The following is a 20268-nucleotide window of genomic DNA, read 5'->3' as shown; positions in this document are numbered from 1 at the left end:
CAAAATACCGAAAATCGGAAGGTACTGTTCTATGGGGGTATATATGATGGCGTGGATCTATACCTACGAATTTCTGGGGAAAGTTTTATACCCCAAACGAAGACTAAATACCAAATTTCAGCCATCTCGGTGTGATAATGAGGCCAAAACCTTCAAAATACCGAAAATCGGCAGATATCGTCCTATGGGGGCTATATCTAAACGTGGACCTATATAACCCAACTTTGGTAGGAATGTTTTCTGGCCTCTGAAGACACAAAATACCAAATTACAACAAATTCTGTGGTCAAATGGGTCTAATACTTTCAAAATATATTAAAATGACGCGTACTTTATACGGGGCCTTATATGGGGGCTATACCAAAACGTGGACCTATATAACCCAACTTTGGTAGGAATATTGTATGGCCTCTGGAACACAAAGTACCAAACTACAACCAATTCGGTGGTAAAATAGGCCAAATATCTTAAAAATTCCTTAAAACGACGACGCGTCACGCGTCATTTTGTATGGGGGCTATACGAAAGCGTGGACCTACATAGCCAGCTTTCAATACCAAAAGTCCTACGTAAATATAACTTATTTTCCCAAATTTCATCAACCTACGTCAATCCGTTCGGACGCTAGAGTGATTTCCACTGACGGACAGACGGACGGACATGGCTATATCGATGTAGAATTGCACGCTAATCAAGAATATATATAGATTGTGGGGTCTACAATGATTAGTTCGAGTAGTTACAAACGTAGTGACAAACTTAATATACCCCCATCCTATGGTGGAGGGTATAAAAATAAAGCTAAAATCGACTAATTTCCATACTAAACCCCTAATATAATTGAAGAATTTTGGAAAAATGGGCCTTACATTTATTTACCCCGAAACATCTTAATTAAAATAACTTATGGGTTGCAAAACTATTTAATTTATTTAAATACCATTACGTTATATCAAAAATATAAAAGATTCCGTTATAATATAATAGAATTCACACGTCTATCGAAATTTTTCAGCTAAAAAAGGCCATCGTTAACATTGTAAAAAATATAAATTTTAAATGTACCGTTATTCCGTTTTGACTAACTATTTCTAATTATTACATATGCCGTTGAGTACAGTCAACACTCTAGTTCAATACTGTACTAGCGTTTCATCGGTTCATTCAAGTCCATTTTTTGATTTTCTGCACGCTAGATAGGTATTTTTGCCCACTGCGCGATCGTAGCGTATTGGTTGGGTGTGTGGGACTTCGCTAGAATTCATTTTTCAATACAAAACTCCTTAGGTCATGTTAGCTCCCCGATTAATTCAATTAATTAAAAGCTTTCATAAATAATGACCTTTGTCCTAATAAGACAACAATAAATAACGATTTCAATATAATTTGGCAAATATATTTATTTTTAGATAAAATTTGCACCTGGTAATATTTTGTTCATATTTATAGCAACCTTGAAGATGGTCCATATCGATCCACACAAAATTCAAAAACCTTTGCAAAATTGATGTTTAAGGACAAGTTGAATTTTTGCAGCAAGTTGTCCTTAGAACCTATCTAAAAAAAAATTGTTTTTGGGGCAATTGCCTGAGGTAATTGCCCAAAAGCTCTAAAACCTTGCCGGAACCAACTAAAATAACATATGAGATGGTAACATGCGAATTGAAGATCCGAATTGGCTGAAACTCTGTATTGACAATGCTATTACTTTCTGGACACATAGTAACAACTATTTACAACATTCAATCATCTTGTTATGTAGATATAAATCATGTTTGTTTAAATCAATATTCTCAACACGCATACAAATTCCACGATATGATTCGAAAACATTCGTATTTCTTTCGAAGTCAGTCTCATGACTTCATGACGAAAACAAATCAAATGGACAAACCGACAGACAAATGCTCGGAGGCCAGGAGATACACTTTTAAGTGGAAAATTTAAAAATGAAATGAAACGAAATGAAATCCACTTCAAAAAGAGTAACAAAAATAAATCAACAAACAAAACAATTACAAGGTGATGGGATTTAACTACGAATTAGTTTTGAAAATGCTGACAAGGCAATGAATGAATGCAGGCAGGAGGGCAGGCATCAATGCAATTTGTGCAGCACTGGCGAGGTTGGCTTTTGTTTTGTTTTCTGTTTATTTCCAACTAAAAACTGACGTAATTTGCACTCCACCGCACTCGTTTCGTTGGAGAGTTGGTTGGTATTCTCAGCTTTTATAGTTGAGCCGGGCATAGTTTTGTGTCACACGGTTCATGGTAGATGATGGAGGTAATATGTTTTTTGGTGTTCTTGTTGTTGTTGCTGTGAATTGGAGAGTTGAAACATGATCTAAGATTTTGTTGTTTCATTTCCCCGGGTGCATGTTTGGCATGCCAAACGAATGCCTTATCATGGCCAATGATCATCATGCGAATTTTTAATGTTTCTTCGTTGTTGTTGTTGGTTTTATATTTTTGGGAAGTTGTAAACAAAACAGCCTTCTTGCAAACAAGTCCTAAATAAGGCATTGAGGAAACCAGTCAGTCAATGGTGGAAAAAGAGGTGGTGGAAGTCCAAAAGATGACAACGCGCAACATTTCTATGGTTTTTTTTTGGTAATGGGCAGAGTTGTCATTAATGTTTATTTCTGTTACTCGCAAAATGTACCAGAACTGGCAGAATATATCAAAATTTTCATTAGTGGAAGGTTTACCACTGCGTGAAAGCGGGTAAAATTTATCTTTAACTCATTAAGGTGATGTTTGCTGAAACAATATACATATAAGAAGAGCTGTTTCAGATCTTCATAAAACCGAAGCAATTTTTATAAGGCCCAAAATCAATCATTGTATGACATAAAAGCATTCAGATCGACCAGAATTAAACTAGGACTGTTGAACACCATAAAGCCGGTTGTAAACACAAAACTTCTATTATAGCCGTGGGACTGTTTGGGTTATGACTTATTTGTATAAACCATTGAACATTATGACCATAAAAAGTGGTTCTTTCAACGTGGTCCGGACTGTCATGAAGGGAAAAATTACATTACTGTGCTACACGAAAACCAGTAAGGAAAATATCAAAATCGGGTGATACATTTATTACTAGACCAAATTCCGTCACACATTCCAATTTTCATCAAACTTGTACAGATATGGGATGAAATCGGCCCAAAATATATATGGGAGCTACATATATCCAAATCAGAACTGATTTCGATATAATTTGGCACATTTATTTTTAGACGGAATTTAGTCATACATTCCAATTTTTATCGTAATGGGACATATAGAACTTGTTTGGGGCATTAAATACCTCAAATCGGCCAAAAATATATATGGGAGCTATATCCAAATCAGAACCGATTTTGATATCATTCGGCACATTTATTTTTAGACCGAAGGCGGTCACACATTGCATATTTCATCAAAATCAAACATTTATAGAGTGTTTGGCGCAGCAATATATGGGAGCTATATCCAAATCTGAATCGATGTTCATATAATTTGGCACATTTATTTCAAGACCGAATTCATTCACACATTCCAAATTTCATTGAAATCGGACATATCTAGGGTGTTTGGTGCAGCAAATACCTGAAATCCGCAGAAGGTATATATGGGAGCTATATCCAAATCAGAACCGATTTCGATAAAATTTGACACATTGATTTCTGTCCGAATTTAGTCACACATTCTGAATTTTATTGAAATCGGAAATATATAGCGTGTTGGGTGCAGCAAATACCTGAAATCGGCCGAAAATATATATGGGAGCTATATACAAATCTGAACCGATTTTTACCAAAAGCAGTTGCGTTCTTCGGAAGAACTTCTTGCTATGGCTAAAAAATTATATTCGCGAATTTTCAGCTAAGTCGGACAATAAATGTCCGTCCGTGCGTTCGCAACGTACAGGTCGCGAACGGACTTTCGGATATGCAAAAATCGGCTCATAAAGTGATTGTGTGTATATGCCTAGAAGGAAATATGGGGTTCTGATGTACTAATTCAGTTTAGATGGAGACCATGGAAGACGAAAATACCTTTTGTTTTTTTGGGTCACTAAGTTTCTTTTTTAATGTAGCCTGAGGGTATTAAAATTTTAGAAATTCGCTGTGAATAAGAGGTTATGGCCGTTTAAAGATCAAAATCTAATCTTTCTTAGATTTTCAACTTTAAAAGGCCATAACCTCTTTTTGTCAATGAATTTCCAATATTTTTATATACACTTTCATACGACCAAAATGTGCCTCATCGAAATAATGGTTTTAGACCCCGAGTATGTTTGGACTAAATCAGTTTCAGACAATTTGCAGTCGATTTAGCCATGTCCGTCTGTATGTATGTCTGACTGGAGAGCACGATAACTTTCGAACGGATCAGTCTATCCTGCCCAAAATTTAGTCTTCGTAATATTTTGCCCAAACTTAGTTTAACTTCAATACCGGACAGAGATAAGTGGATCGGTATAATTTTTTTTACACAAACAACAATAACTTCCAGGACACATAAAATTAGAGCGCACAACAGGCCTCTTCTGGCTTAAGTGTATGCCCTTTCTTTTTAAGGACATGTGGTGATCTTGAATCACCCCTCTTCTCAACCTAACCTAGTTTAAGTTCGAAGATGGACCATATCGGTTCACTCTTTCGGGTACATTCCCCACAAAAACTCTTGAAGGCAATAACTTATTTGGTCCATATATTACATATACTATTTTTTCGAGGCATAAATCACATTCGAATATGCACTCCTTCAGGTACCTCCCACACAAAATTTCGAAAAAAACAGTTTAAGGCGTAGTTTTATTTTACTACAGTTTAAGGTCTGTGATTTCGGCGTTCGGATTGTTTGTTCGGTTATCGGCTTCCGTGCTGCGGATGTTCGGTCAATCGGTGTTCGTATTCCATAAGCTCTAAATTATACGGTGGCCAACTGAAATAACTAGTCGGCGCGATATCAATCGAATAGAAAGTACTCCCAAAATAAAATCCATTTCCAAAATGGACTATGCCGATGCATTCCTTCAGGTACTCCTCCGCAACACTTTTGAGCCTCAAACAAAATATAAATGTATTTTTACGCCAAGTTCATAAGCCCCAAATGGACCACAAAATTTGAAAACTTCCTACATACATACATAATTATAGGCGTCTGCCACAAAAACAACATCCTAATACACCTGAAGATCGGATTTACCACCCGTGAAACGTAGTGTAATGGTTGGATGCGTGGGACTTCGGTAGACTCCTAATTTTTCAATGTATCTCTAAAGGCCTAACAGCTCAACTCGAAAGAGAATTAATTGAAAAGGATTTTAGTTGCGTAGCCTGTATCCGATTCTATATTGTGCATAGATGAGAGTTCCAATTCACACTTCGATGCCGACTAATATTTTTTTACTTGTATAAAATCCTTCGAACAAGCTATATTTTTTAAGCGGTTAACAAATGGATAAGTTACAATTGATACATCAGAACACCCTCAGCATTTATGCTTCATCGATATTATGGTTTTAGAACCCAAGTTTATTTGGACGAAATCCAATTCAGATTTCGTCGATTTAGTCTGTCTGTCTGGCTGGAGTGCACGATAACTCTCGAACGGATGAAGCGATTTGACCAAAAATTTGGCTATCGCAATATTTTGTCCAAACTTAGTTTAAGTTCGAGGATGAGTCATATCGATATATCCAGCTACCTTCTGATACCTCCCCCACAAAAAATCAAAAATGTTCGGAAAACATGTGCTCACTATAACTCTTGAAGGGCGTAACCGACTTGGTCCATACAAATTTCCATCATGAAATTTCTACCGGACATAGATGCGGTTCTAAAATTGACCCGATAGGTCCACTCCTTCGGGACCTCCCACAAAAAATTTCTGATAAGTTCAGTCTAAGACCTGCTCTCGAATCGTTTTGATTCAGGCTATATCTGTTGAAGGAGCAACCGAAATCAAAATTCAAAAATGACCCATATCGGTCTCCTCCTTGGGGTACCTCCCCCACAAAAGTTCAACATTTTTGTTTAAGTACTCGAAGTGTTCAAAGATCCTTTGGAAATTTATGCTGATGCTGCCTGTTTACAGCGATATTATGTTTTTCATGGGAAAGTCCATACTTCCTGACATAGTGGTCCAAAAGCTCTGAGTATCCAACTGAAATGACTAGTAGACCGGATATATGTATATCGAAAAGAAATGAATCCCAACATAAGATCCACTTCCAAAATTGACTATGTCAATCAATTCCTTCATGTACCTCCTCCGCAACACTTTTAATTATTAATCCTAATCCACATTTTTGTCGGCAAGATCTCATGTCCAAAAGGGTCACAACATTTTGAAACTCTCCTTAATACATAATTTTTTGGGGAAAACGATTTTGGTTTCGTAGCCGGTATTCGATCTGTCCGTAGATGAAAATTTCAATTCACATAGGCTGAGGGTATATCTCTGTCGGCAAAGCTGACTGATATTTTTTTAATTGTTTTATTTTTAACGTTGGGCGCCAATTCTCTTATACGCCTTGCAAATCCACAATAATTCAAATTCCCCCTATTCGCAAAAATTTTTAATTTGTACCAAAATTTCTCAACACAATTGGTCGAAATATTACCAAAATGGCAATAAATTTGGTGCTGGGACCCAGTCAAAGCGTGTTTGCTTGTTTCTTAGTTTTATTTCATCTTATTTTGGGGGATTACCAGTTACAAAACCTGCTCATGTCAAATCAATCGTCGTCAATCGTTGTAATATAAACAAGCCGCAACACCACCAACAACAACGCGGCTTATGCACGTACATGCGTAAACACTTTCAAATGCACACAACCAACCACAAACACAAAATTCACATTTTTATGAGAATACGCTTTTAATTGCAATCAACTTCTATGGGAGGCTTTTCTTTACGCTTAGTGTGTGTGAGCGTGTGTTGAGAAAACTTTCTTTCGGCTATTTTGTCTTGATTTAATTGTCCGAGGTTTAATCAATCAGTTAGGGAAATTATAAAACAACAAAGGCGTTCAAGTTGAAAGCTGCGAAAGTTGTTACGCATGACCTAATGAAATGGTGATAAACCATGAAACGGAGGAGGAGATAGAGGTAAACAGGTAAAAAAATAATACGGTAGCTGGTGTAAGCAAATCTCATAGATATCTTCACTATCCACTCCGCTAATCCATTCTCAGCTGAACATGACACAATGCATGTCAATGTGTGGTTGTAAGATCACCTAGGTCAACTTTCGAATGAAATATTGTCGAATTTTGTTAAACCAACAAAATATTTGTTAAATGGCCACATTAATATTTCCGAATTATGTTAACAAACTTCTGGGCACAACTTCGTGTTGAACAGCATTGCATAGCTGCTGCTGCCACCGAAAGAATAGTGTTAATTTGTCAAGTAGTTGTGCTAAAAATTTTCAGAGCATGAAAACTGTTGCTAGACATGAATGTGGTGACTATTAAGAACAATTGCTAATTGATGAATTTCAACACCAAGTTCTGAGAATCAACGAGTATTTTGTTAAAAGAAACAAATTCAATGTTGCCGCAACAGTCTAGAGTCCAAACTTGAGGTATCACTTTTAAATAAAATATAAACAAGTAAAACAGGAATATTCGGCTTTGCCGAGAGAGATGTACGATCAGCTTGTGTGAATTGAAATTCTTTTTCCCTAAAAAAATAAGTATTAAGGGGGTTTGCAGAATTTTGTGGCCCTGAATTTGACGACAAAAATATGGATTTTGATTAAAGTTCAAACATGTTGCGGAAGTTGCCTGAAGGAATAGACCCCATTTATTGTCCATTGTGGAAGTGGATCTTATATTGGGAGTCATTTCGTTCTGATAGATATCGCCATCACTACTCGTTTCAGTTGTCCACCGTACAATTCAGAACTTTTGGACCACTACGTCAAGAAGCAAAAGAGGACCACAATTGGTAGCTTCGGTAAAAATGTTAAAAAGATTCTCGAACAGACCTTATGCTGCACTTACAGCAAAATGTTGATGGTTTGTGGGGGACGGTAAACTAAATTTGAAACAAAGTATTAGGAGATCCAAAGTTTGGACCATTTTATCGAAAATTTTTTAAATTTTGTTGGGGAGGTACTCGAAGAAGTGGACCGATATTACACATCCTCCGGCTTAAACTAAGTTTGGAGAAAATATTACGAAGGCCAAATCCTTTTCTCAGGAAGTATGGACTTGCGCCTGAAAAAATTGGACCTCGTAATGGGGGCAGCGAATACAAGTTGTTGCAAAATTCAAACGGATTACAGGGGAGGCTTTAAACGGCATTTTCCGAGATATGGACCGATATAGTCCATATTCAAACTTGATCTATGTATTGTAGACATATTATCATGTGCAAAATGTGGACCAAGGAAGGAAGTATGGACTTGCCCCTGGAAAACGCTTGTACCGTCGTAATGGGGGCAACGAATACGAGTTGTTGAAACAAACATCCCTTCTTTTTTCGAAATTTTGTATGGAAGGTTCTTTTACGGGTTCAACCGATTTAGTCAATATTCAAACCTGATCTATCTCTGGTAGAAATATTACGATGTGCAAAATATGGACCAAATTGGTTACAATCTTCGAGAGTTATGACCCATTTTCGAACTTAAAATAAGTTTGAAGAAAATATTACTAAGGACGAATCCGCAGATCCGTTCGAGAGTTCTCGTGCGCTCTGGCCAGACAGACAGGCAAACGGACAAATTGTTTGTAAGGGATTTCGCTCAAGCATATCATTATTTAGATAAGGCACATTTTGAGCACATGAAAGTGTATATACCCTCGTTAGTCTAGAGGCTGAGGGTATAAAAAAAAACCTACGGATAATCAGCAACTCGGTGTTCGGTTGTAGATGGTCGGCAAATGTTGCTACTAAAGCTACGATGAAGTCTCTGCCATATACAAACAGAATTCCGACCTAAATTCTAGGGGTCACATTCGACAACATGTTCAAGTCGTTCGCGCATGCCACAGCTATCAGTGACAAGCTGAGATGTAGTAATAAAGTCCTCACGTCCCTAGCCGGCAGCACTTGGGGTGCAGATAAAACCTTGTTGACCACATATAACTATATAGGATGGTCTGTGGTAAGCTAATTCGCGCGAATTCGGTCCACGAAGATTAGTGCAACGCGATGGAAAAATATTCAAAATTGTCATATACACGTTCGTGCTTCATCGAAATAATGGTTTAGACCCCAAGTCTGTTTGGACGAAATCCATTTCAGACAACTTGTAGTTGGTTTAGCAATGTCCGTCCGTCTGTCTGACGGGCTGGCTGGCGCACGGTAACTCTCGAACTGAATATGAGTCATATCTGTCCACTCCTTCGAGTACCTCCCCCACAAAAGTTCAAAACATTTCGCTAAAATGGTGGGCACGATAACTCCCGAATGCAGTAACCGATTTGGTACATATGTTGCACATCGTAATAATTCTACTAGACCTAGATCCAGTTAAAATATGGACTAAATTTAGGAAAATTGCAGTTTAGGACCACCTCTCGTATCGTTTTGATTTTTCTTGCAACATGTTGCACTTAAGGTCCCTTTACGATGATACATTTTTTTCGAGTGGCAAGTCCATACTTCTTGAGAAACTGACCCGAAAGCTGTGAAAAACTCCTACGGCCAGCATGCGAAGCGGCTGGTGCTCACGACAACTCTCGAACCGAATACTACGTTGGTCCACACTTTGCATATCGTAATATTTCTTCGAATGTTAGATGAAATGAAGGTGCACTCCCTCCGGTACCTCCCCCACAAAAGTTCGAAAATATTCGCTAAAATGGTACGCGCGATATCGCATAAGCGAAGAATCCGATATGGTCCAAACAAAAGTGGGCCCTATCGGTCCACTCCTTGGTACCACCCACAAACGTTCAACATTTCTGTTTAAGTACGGCTACGGGTTTTTTGGGGGATCCTTTGGAAATTTTTACCGGAGGTACTCCTAGAGGCCCTGTTTACAGCAATAAAATGTTTTCCGTGGGCAAGTCAATGTTTCCTGTTTTCCACAAAAGTTGAAAAATATTCGCAAAAGTTGTGCGCAATATAACTCTTGAAGGGAGTGATCTATTTGGTCCATACTTTACGCATCCTAATATATCTACCAGATATAGATCAGATTCGAAGAGGGACTATATTTGTCCACCCCTTCGGGTATCTCCCACAGAAACTTTCGGCTAAGTTCAGTTGCTCCTGCTCACGAATCACATTGTTTTTTATTGAAGTAACTTGCATTCGCTTCTTCAATTACGACAGTAAAAGCTTTTCAGGGGCAAATCCATATTTCTTGAGAAAATACCCCGAAAGGTGTAAATATCCCTATGGGGTAGTGGCTGGAGAGCACTTTCGAACTGATCAACCGATTTGGTCCAAAATGTGGACTTCGTCATATTTTGTCAAACTAGTTTCAGTTCGAATATTTAAAAACATCGATATTTAAATTTAAAAAATGTCACTTACTATCTTTTGTAAGGGCCAATCAATTCGGATCTCCCAATATTTTGTCCAAATGTAGTTTAAATTCTAAAATGGCCCATATCGGTCCTCTCCTGTGGGTACCCCCCCCCCCCCATAAAAGTTCAACATTTGTGTCTAAGTGCAGTTTAGGGTCTTGTTTGCAGCGATATTATGTTTTCCGTGGACAAGTCCATTCAAAAGTGGCGCTTACAGGTCCACTCCTATCGGTACCTTCCCCACAAACGTTCAAAAATATTTTCTAAAATGTTACGCGCGATATCGCATAAGCGGAGCAACCGTTTTGGTCCAAACTTTGTATATCGAAATATTTTGTTCAAACTTAGTTAATGTTCAACAGTTTGCCCTATCGGTCCACTCCTTGGGGTACCACCCACACAAATGTTCAACATTTTTATTTAAGTACGGTTAAGGGTCCGTTCGAGGATCCTTTGAAAATGTTTAGCGATGATACTCCCAGTGGCCCTGTTTACAGCGATATTATGTTTTCCGTTCGTAATGTTTCCTGATATAATAGTCCAAATCTCTAACTTATATGGTGACCAACTAAAATATATAACAGGTGGGCGCGATATCTATCGAGATGAATGACTCCCGAAATTATACCCACTTCCATTCTTTTAGGCAACTTCCTCCAATACTTTTGAGCTTTAATTCTAATCCATGTTTTAGTCGGTTGATACGCCCAACATTTTAAAGAAATGTTTCAATTCACACAGTCTGAGGGTCCATCTCTGTCGGCAAAGCTGACTGACTTGTTTGTTCAATAAAAAAGACTACAATTTGGCAAAAATTGTCTTCCCTAGTATTAGAAAAATGCCTTGCAAAAATAAATAAAATATTTAATTGTTTTTTGTAATTATTAATATTTATACCCTACACCACTATGTGGAACGGGTATCATAAGTTTGTTTTGGTTAAAATTCATGTAACACCGCCAAACATTCGTCGGAGATCCCCAATGTGGTATACCAATCTGCATATCTCGGCGAGATAAAGCAATTTTGAGATATGTCCGTCCGCCCGTGTGTCCGTCTGTCCATTATAAATTGTAATCAAACTCCAAGCCGCAATTATCTACCGATTGTCACGAAATTTGGTATGGAGGTCGGTTTCACATCAGAATAGATCGCTATTTTAATTGGTGATGATCGCGAAATATACAGCTGATGACAATTTTTAATATACAGCTTATGTCTTATTTCCTGAAAGACACATTTCTCCCTCGTGAGTTATATTTGGAAGACGATCTCTTGACATTTCCATTGATGTCAATTATGTTGATGTACGTGATCAGGTAACAGAGTTACAGCCTCATAGGTAGGTATATCCAGTTTTTTTTGTTGGTAGTGTAATCATAAACACGCTAGAGGTAGCAATTATAGATCAATAATCACGAAATTTTGCACGAGGTAAAAGCTTAGGTAGAAGAAGATGCCTACAAATTTGGATGATGATCTGATATTATTTAGCGGGTGAAATGGACCATTACTTTTGTATGAAAAATACAAAAAAATATTTTTGGTCTATATTTTATTTCCTGGAGGGCATATGCCGGCAAAGTAAACTACATATGGAAATAGAACAACTGACCTTCCCCCTGATGCAAATTGCAATCACATGTATGCTAGATAACGGACCTACTGCTTAATATATAATGTGTTTTGTGTAGAGAACCACATCTTCCTATTCCCAGTTTTTGCATTATTGCAAATTACATGGCGCCCTAACGTTTTAATTGTTCAATTGGATTTTTAGGTGTAGGTATAGGGTATCACATGGTCGGCCCCGTCCGACTATAGCCATGGCTTACTTGTTTTATTTTATGTTATTTTCAATTCTAATTCTAGCACAGAATGCGTAGAACCCTAATGTACATTAATAAAAACACACTAAACCTTCACAAACGATCTCTAAACTCTTTCGAGATACTTACGTATAATTAAAGAAGTCACTGTGCAATACAAAGATTGCTATCACAACAAATTAAGTTACTGAGGTGTAAATGAATTTTAACAAAAATATCTATGTATGTACCTATGTATGTTATGCTATATACATATAGTCCAACCACAAATCTCATATGACATCGTGGGATACAATTTCAGTTTTGTTGATCGGTTCATACCTTTTTCTCATTAAAATGTTAATATTATTTTATGCATTCACAGCATACTCAGCATGGATGGATGGTTGGTTGGATGGATATTCTCGTTCAGCAGTATGGAAATTTTACACACATGTACTCAGGGGGGGCTACATGGTGTTGTTAACGGCGGTGCGGCGGTGTGTGTTCAAGTGAATTCCACAAAAAACAGACACAAATTCATCCACTTTAGCGTCTTCTTCTCTTTCGTAAGTGATTCAGTTTGCCTTGCTTTTGTTTTTTGTTATTTTTTGTTAAGATTTTCAGCACTCAACCAGACCAACCGAACGACCGTCAACTAAAACAATTGGCGATTGGGGAGGCGGTGAAATATTTTACACACAACAGAAATGCAGAAAAAAGTGGAATTATGAGAGGAAGCTGGATGAACATGCTAGCCAGCCAGTAGTTCAAGCATAAACATAACACATTCTTTTCATCTGTACTTGAGTAGCTCTTCCTCGTGTTCCTCCTTGAGGTTTCTTTAGCACTAAAGGCGGCTTTAACACATTGGCCCAGAACAAGCCTTCTTTTGTTTTGCACTCCCCACAAATGGGGGTTGGTTGTTAAACACACACAAAAAACACTCACATAAGAACAAATCTTTGCAAAATTCCACAATTTTTTTTTTATTTTTATTAACCGGCTTTTTTTGTTAAATTATTTTATCTTGTTGTTTCATTGCACACATATGCGATTCGCGCGATGTTCTTCAGATTAAAAGAACACACATCTCGTGTATGTTTTTGTAATTAATCCAATTCGTTTGTTGTTGTTTACGTTACATTGACCGTTGTTTTGTGTTTCCCGGAGGAGTAGTAAAACTCAAACACGCACTCACACACACATGCAACGGAAGTCAGTGAGAGTGGGAGAATACGTTGAGCGAGCGCACAAAACAAAAAAAGAATTAAAATCAAAAGTGGTCTCTTCCGTTTCCCGTTATTGTAATACAAACAAGCGTCATAAAAACATACGCCACAGACACAATGCACGACCGAAACCGTCTGAAGCCAAAAATCAACTGAAATCCATTCAGCCAATCTGCCACCAAAACCCAACAGCACCACCAGCAGCAGCCGCAACACGAAGTAAATCCCCAACAATTCCAGTTGGATGGAAGTGCAATGGATGTTTGTTGTTATTGTTGTGTCTCTGTGCAGTTGTTGATGACGAACGACGACAATGGCTAGACGAGAATGCTTGTTGGAAATGTTTGTTGAACAAAACAATGGCATTGCCCAGCATACAAAGTGGCATGAGTAATGTACATAAGGCAATAACCACTGATATAAACATTATACACCTCATTGCACTTAACCGGATTAACCCAGTGGGTTTCAAATGTCAATTCCATTGCGTATCCGTCAAATAAATCCTCATTAAGAAGGTTAACCCGGCAAAAATCTCTACTACAAACGTCGTTTTACTCCTTATAACATCAGGCAATGTGAGTTGTTTTAGCGAAAATTTTAATTTCAAAGCAGTTTTCCACTCCGATTGAGACACCTCCAAAACATGGATTCTGAACGCATCAACAGCATCTTCTGGCGCCGAAAATCGTTGACCACGCTTTTTTTCTTGGGAATCAACTGAAGTCATTGGGTTCTAATTCAGGACTGTATGGCGGATGACCTATCAATTCCACGTTTTGTCCGGTCAAAAAAACCGCTGTCATGATGCACAATGATTCCGTATTATCTTGTTCGTTTTTCGAATTTCTCAGGAGACTTCAGGCAATTGTATTTTACCACTCAGAATTAACCGTCCTACGTTCCTCAAGCCGTATAATAGCCACATAGTCAGTTTACCATTTGCATGATCAACTTTCGTTGGATTTGGCTCATCTTCGAAGACCACAACTGTTTTGTTTCGGATCTTGGACGATGGATCTTGGACGACCCTCATTTGATTTTATTAAATTTATTAAACGAGTTTTTCATAGTGCTATAGAACGTTCTTTATCGACATACAAGGATTTAATTGGATCAATGCACTCTTGCCGTGAATATCCACACCGAAAGTAGTGAGAAATGATCGGACGAAAGCGTTCACAAATAAATTCCATTTTTGAGTGATTTTTTTCCTGAGTACGTTTATGCAAAAAACTATCACACTTTCAAAAAAATCAAATGGCGTCTGGCCATAAACTTTCCTAGTTCCTCACGTACGTAAAGTTCGTCTGTCTGCCTGGCTGACCGGAGCACACAATAACTAGTAATATTTTGTCGAAACGTAGTTTAAGTTTGAAGATGGGACAAATGTTCAAAATTTGTTGCACAAATGATGGGCACGATAACTCTCTAAGGAATAACTGATTTAGTCTGTACTTTGCGGACTTTAGTATTCCTACCCGACATAAATCAGCTTTGAGTATGGGTGCCTCCCACACAAAATTTCGGAAAAGCTGATACTTCTTAATTATTTTATAATCACTTTCTTAATAGTTATTTCTATAGCCAATTGATAAAGAAGAAATAATTAAAACAAAAATTGTCTACGGAAAACAGAATTATCTACGCGTTCTTCTGTGTAGAAGTTGTAACAGGTGTACCTTAAGTGCTGTTCGAGAACCGATTGTAGACCAAAGGATTCTGATTACAATGTTAAATTTTTCTTTCGCCCATACTTCCTGAGATAATGACCCAAAAGCTGTAATAAAAAGCCCTGTCAACTAAACTTAAATGACTGATAAGCGCTAAAACTTACGATGTGAGTATCAAATTTTCCCGAAAATTCGCAAATTGCAATATTGCTTCCAAAAGTGACCAAGGTAAATGACTGGTAGGCACGAGATGTATCGAAAGAAGTGGCTGACATTGCTCCAACCTTTGCATACTATAATATATCTCTCAAATCTGAATCGACGCACAATGGTTCAGGAATCGATTTTCCTGGCCAAAAATCAAAATTTTGTTTTGTCAAAGATATTTAATTTATATATGGGATTCGATAGTAGACATATTGAAACCAAGGAAACCAAAAAATTAGGCCCAAATATTGGAAGGTGTGGGCGTGGCGTGCCCCTAAAGACGAGCATTTTCCCTATTTTTGGGAAATACGTAATTTTTGCAAATTTCTGGAGAAAGACGAAGCTATTTCTCTGAAACTATAACAGATATTATGTTCATTGTTTTTGTGTAAGGTAGGAAGGATTGTGGCCTTTAAAAATAGTTTTAGTAAATTACCGTAGCGTTTACACAACATGATCTATTTTATTTTTCCTTGGGTACTAAATTTTATGAAATTCCAAATTTAGTGGACTAGAACTTTTGTGGAACAACATGGAACAAAGTTCAGTTTTCACAGAAAGATGCCTAAAAGTCTCCTCTTCCAGCCTATATATACTTTTGTACCCGTCCCGTTCCGTCCGTTTAACACTTTTTTCAATTTACTGAAATTACATGGGTAAAAATCTGTGTTTTTCTATACTGTTTCCATATGAATTACTGTTTTTTTTACACAAATTACAACTTTTTTGAGTATATGAGTTTTTATACGAGTTATATAAGTTTTATTAAAACCCAAGGAGAATTTTTTTAATTTTTGAAAAAATTTAAATGTTTTTTGTAAAATTTTTTTTACAAATTTTTGAAAAAAAATTTTTCGACATTTTTTCGAATTTTTCTTTTTAGTTTTTTTTTGGTAATTGTTTTGTTTATTTGCTAGTGTTTGACCATCTTTAGTACATAGGAAGATATAAAAACCACAAAAACACTCATATTTTGATGAAAAATAGTTAAAAAACTCAAAAGTTTAACTTTGACCTTGAATTTCTCTGCAACTACCGAAACGAACTTTACCGCTTATAATCCGTCTGAAAGCTGATTGTGTTATCTGTCTAACAAAAAAAGAATTATGAATATATCTCTATCCGTTCAAAAGTTACAGAATTTTGACCAGGAAAAAACGATTCTGAACCACTGTGCGACGTAGGAAAACTTTTTGGACAGTGTAACCACAAAACTTTAAAATGTTTATACCCTCAGCCTTTAGCCTAGAAAGAGTATATACACTTTGATACGACCAAAAATGTACCTCATCGAAATAACGGTTCTAGACTCCAAGTATGTTTGGACGACATTCGTTTCAGACAGCTTGGAGTCGATTTAGCCATGTCCGTCTGTCTGGATGGATAGTGCGCACGATAACTCTCGAAGGAAGCAACCGATTCGAACCAAATTTTGGGCCATATCGGCCCACTCCTTCGGGTACCTCTTCCACAAAAGCTCTAAATTTTTATGTAAAATGGTGTGAACTACAACTCTCGAAGGGAACAATCGTATTATTCCTTCCAGACATAGATAGGGTTCGAATATGAACTATATCGGTCGACTCGTTCGTGTACCTCCCACACAAAATTCAGATAAAGTCAAGTTTAAGAGCACCTCGCGAATCGTTTTGAATTTCTTTTTTAGTAGGCTGTCCTTGCGGCTCCCTTTACGACGCCACAATTTTTTCGGGCGCAACTCCATTCTTCCTGAGATAATGCCCTAAAAGCTCCAAGATAAAGTTCGTGGCGGTACCAACCAAAATGGCAATCCGCAAGATACTTCTCGCAGGGAGTTTCTGATTGATACAAACGTTGCACATCGTATTATTTCATCTAGTCATGTATCAGGTTGGAATATGGACTTTAGCGGACCACTCCTTCGGGTACCTCCCACACAAAATTCGGATAGAGTGAAGTTTAAGAGCTCTTCTCGGATCGTTCTGAAATTTTTTTCAGCATGTTGTCCTTGCGACTCCCTTTACGACGGTAAATTTTTTTGGTCTATAAACTCCAAGAAACCCAGACGGCACAAACCAAAATGGCAAATCTGCAAGATAAATCTCAAAGGGAGTTTCTGATTGGTGCAGACTTTGCACCAAGTATTATTTCACCCAGTCATCTATCAGTTTGGAATATGGCTACATCGGTCCTCTCCTTCGGGTACCTTCCGCATAAATTTCGGGAAATGCGAAGTTAAAGCTCCTCTTGGATCGTTTTGATTCTTTTTTTCAGTAGGTTGTCCTATTGACCCCCTTTACAACGGTACAATATTTTCCGGAGTAAGTCCATACTTCATGAGATAATAGCCCAAAAGCTCCAAAAACCCTGCCAGCACATACTAAAATGCTTATTGCGCAAGATAACTCTAGAACTTTTTCAAAAATTTCTTCCAAACTTAGTTTAACGTTATTTAATATGTATATCGAGTTCTCTATGAATCAGAAGTTTGCTTACTAAAATTGTTTGTATACTTAGATGATTTGGTATTGCCCCACATTAGAGTACCTACAGATTCCATGAATTTTATAGCAAATTTGAGATTATTGTGTTTTTTCAGTGGGGGTATATCTCGGTCAGCACAGCTGACTGATACTTTCTTACTTGTTCGAGTATAGTTTAAGATTTTTTTGAGAATTCTTGTAAAAAGTTTACCGAAGGTAGTCCTTGTGATCTTCTTTACAGCGATACAGTGTTCTTATGGGCAAGTTTTTACTTTCTGACATAATTGAAAGAAGTGACTCCAAAATTTAGAAAACGTTCCAAGATGGACTTTGACGTTACATTGTTTCCGATCCAGCACTTCTTCTCAAAAGTTCAACACTTTTGTGCATAATCTCAATTTATAAAATCAATTTAATGCCACTTTTCTAATCAAGTTATAAATTTAATAGACAAGAAATTTTCGGATTTTGTTGATATGTTGTAAACAAACCATTCTACACCGTACATCACCAGAAGAAACCATTATTCGTAAAGAGGAAGATGGATCTGGGCCGATAAGAGCATGTGTGAACCACATAAATACTGTCCGAATGATAATAGAACAACTGTCGCTACCTTCGTTTTCGAAAGCGGGGTTGACTTCGAACTGCGTCGAAAATACTGCTCCTGTTAAAGGGCAAAAGAGTGAAGCCTTTGAGACCTCTAATGGTGTATCTCGTAACCCAAATTGTTTCCTTCTCATACACTACGTGCTGCAGCAAACGAATCTGTATGAGACATACGGTATTCCGTGGAACATGAATGATGTCCACATGACATCGATATCTGCTTGTTTGGCATCCATTAGCGGATATCGAGAAAAAAACTTCACGCCCTTAAATAACGCCAACAAAGTAGGACTAAAAATTAACGCAAAGAAAAACAAGTTAATGCAAATTGGCACTAACAATGTACAATTAACAAAGATGGTAGATCGGTGGGGGATATAAGCGACTCTATAAATAAAGCCTGCAATGTCTTTAACTCCCCGCACAAAATATTGTGCGCATATATAATTACAACTAATACGAAACTTAAAAACTTTGACTGCAGTGTAAAGTCAGTGCCAAATTTCCGGAATAAAACTAAAAAACATTCCAATATAAATGTTTTAAAACAATCCTGCGTATATTCTAGCTGAATTAGATTACAAATAATATAATTTTTTTCTAGAAAATCGCATGCCCATCGAAAATAAAATCTGTAAGTGCAAATGGCAATAGATTGGCCATATCTTACGAAGATCAGTCAACGGCAAAGCTTGATAAATCCTCGATTGGGTTGCAGAAAGCCTGACTGGTCTCGAAATACTTACATTCGTATGGTCAAAAGCGATTGTCAATACCGTAAAACGACATGGAACCAAACAAAGGACTTAGCAAATGACCGAACAATATGAAGAGAGCTTTTTGACGCCCTATATACCCTCCTGTATGCAGTATAAGGCTTTAGAATATATAGTTTCAAACAAATTAATAACAAGTAAAAAACATAAAGTTCTGCAGGGCCGAAAATACTCCGAACTAAAATGGAATAATTACATAGTTTCCTGTTAGGTGCAAAAATTGGGTCAAAAATGTATCTAAAAATTTCTTCAATCTATTGGTACCTTCATATGGAAGATATACCAAAACATGGACCTATGTGAAAGATTTTTGGCGGAGTAGTTTCTGAACCACCGAGAACTTCAAAAGTCTATTTACAGCTAGTTCGGTTAAAAATTTGTAGCTAAAATCCTCAAAATACCGACAATTTCGAGGTACCGTTCTATAGGGACGATTTTTTGTGGAGAAGTTTCGGGACCACTGAGAACCTCCATTGTAGCAAAAATCCTCAAAATAACGAAAATCGGGGGTACCTTATATGGGGGTTATACCAAAATATTGACCTATGTTGATGATTTTTGGTGGAGAACTTTTGTGACCGCTGAAAGGATCAAGTGTCAAATTACAGATAACTCGGTTAAAAATTCTCAAAATTCTGAAAATCGGGGGTACCGTTATATGGGGGCTATATCAAAACATGGGCCTATCTTGCTAATTTGTAGAAGTTTTTTGGTCATTGGGAACATTAAATCTCAAATTTCAGCTAATTTGGTCTGAAATGTAAATGGGGTGGTACCGTTATATAAGTATTACAATTTTGAATGGAGAAGTTTTTATACCCTACATCACTATGTGGGGAGGGTATTATAAGTTGATTTTGGCCAAAAAGTTTGTAACGCATCGAAATAATGGTCGTAGACCCATACTTATGTATACAAAAATGAATGTCTCGACGAGCTGAGTCGATCTGGTTATGTGTGTCCGTCCGTCCGTCTGTCCATCTAAACCTTGTAATCACGCTACAGGTCGCAATTT

General features: G+C 37.3%; 1 protein-coding gene across 2 annotated transcripts in view; it reads right to left on the bottom strand.

Moving 5' to 3' along the window:
* The window catches only part of ko (Stork-head domain-containing protein knockout), a 215228-nt gene extending 201548 nt beyond the window's left edge, over window positions 1–13680 (bottom strand). For both annotated transcript variants that reach the window (XM_073987097.1, XM_073987098.1), the window contains exon 1: window positions 12637–13680. The gene's annotated coding sequence lies outside the window, so the exon portion shown is untranslated. The remainder of the gene's footprint in view (window positions 1–12636) is intronic.
* Between the last annotated feature and the right edge of the window lie 6588 nt (window positions 13681–20268).

This window comes from Musca autumnalis, unplaced genomic scaffold (assembly GCF_047663935.1).
Source record: "Musca autumnalis isolate F117 unplaced genomic scaffold, ASM4766393v1 scaffold_4, whole genome shotgun sequence".
NCBI lineage: Eukaryota > Metazoa > Arthropoda > Insecta > Diptera > Muscidae > Musca > Musca autumnalis.
Note: the sequence above shows the minus strand (reverse complement) of the source record. Positions and strands in the feature narration are given on the sequence as shown.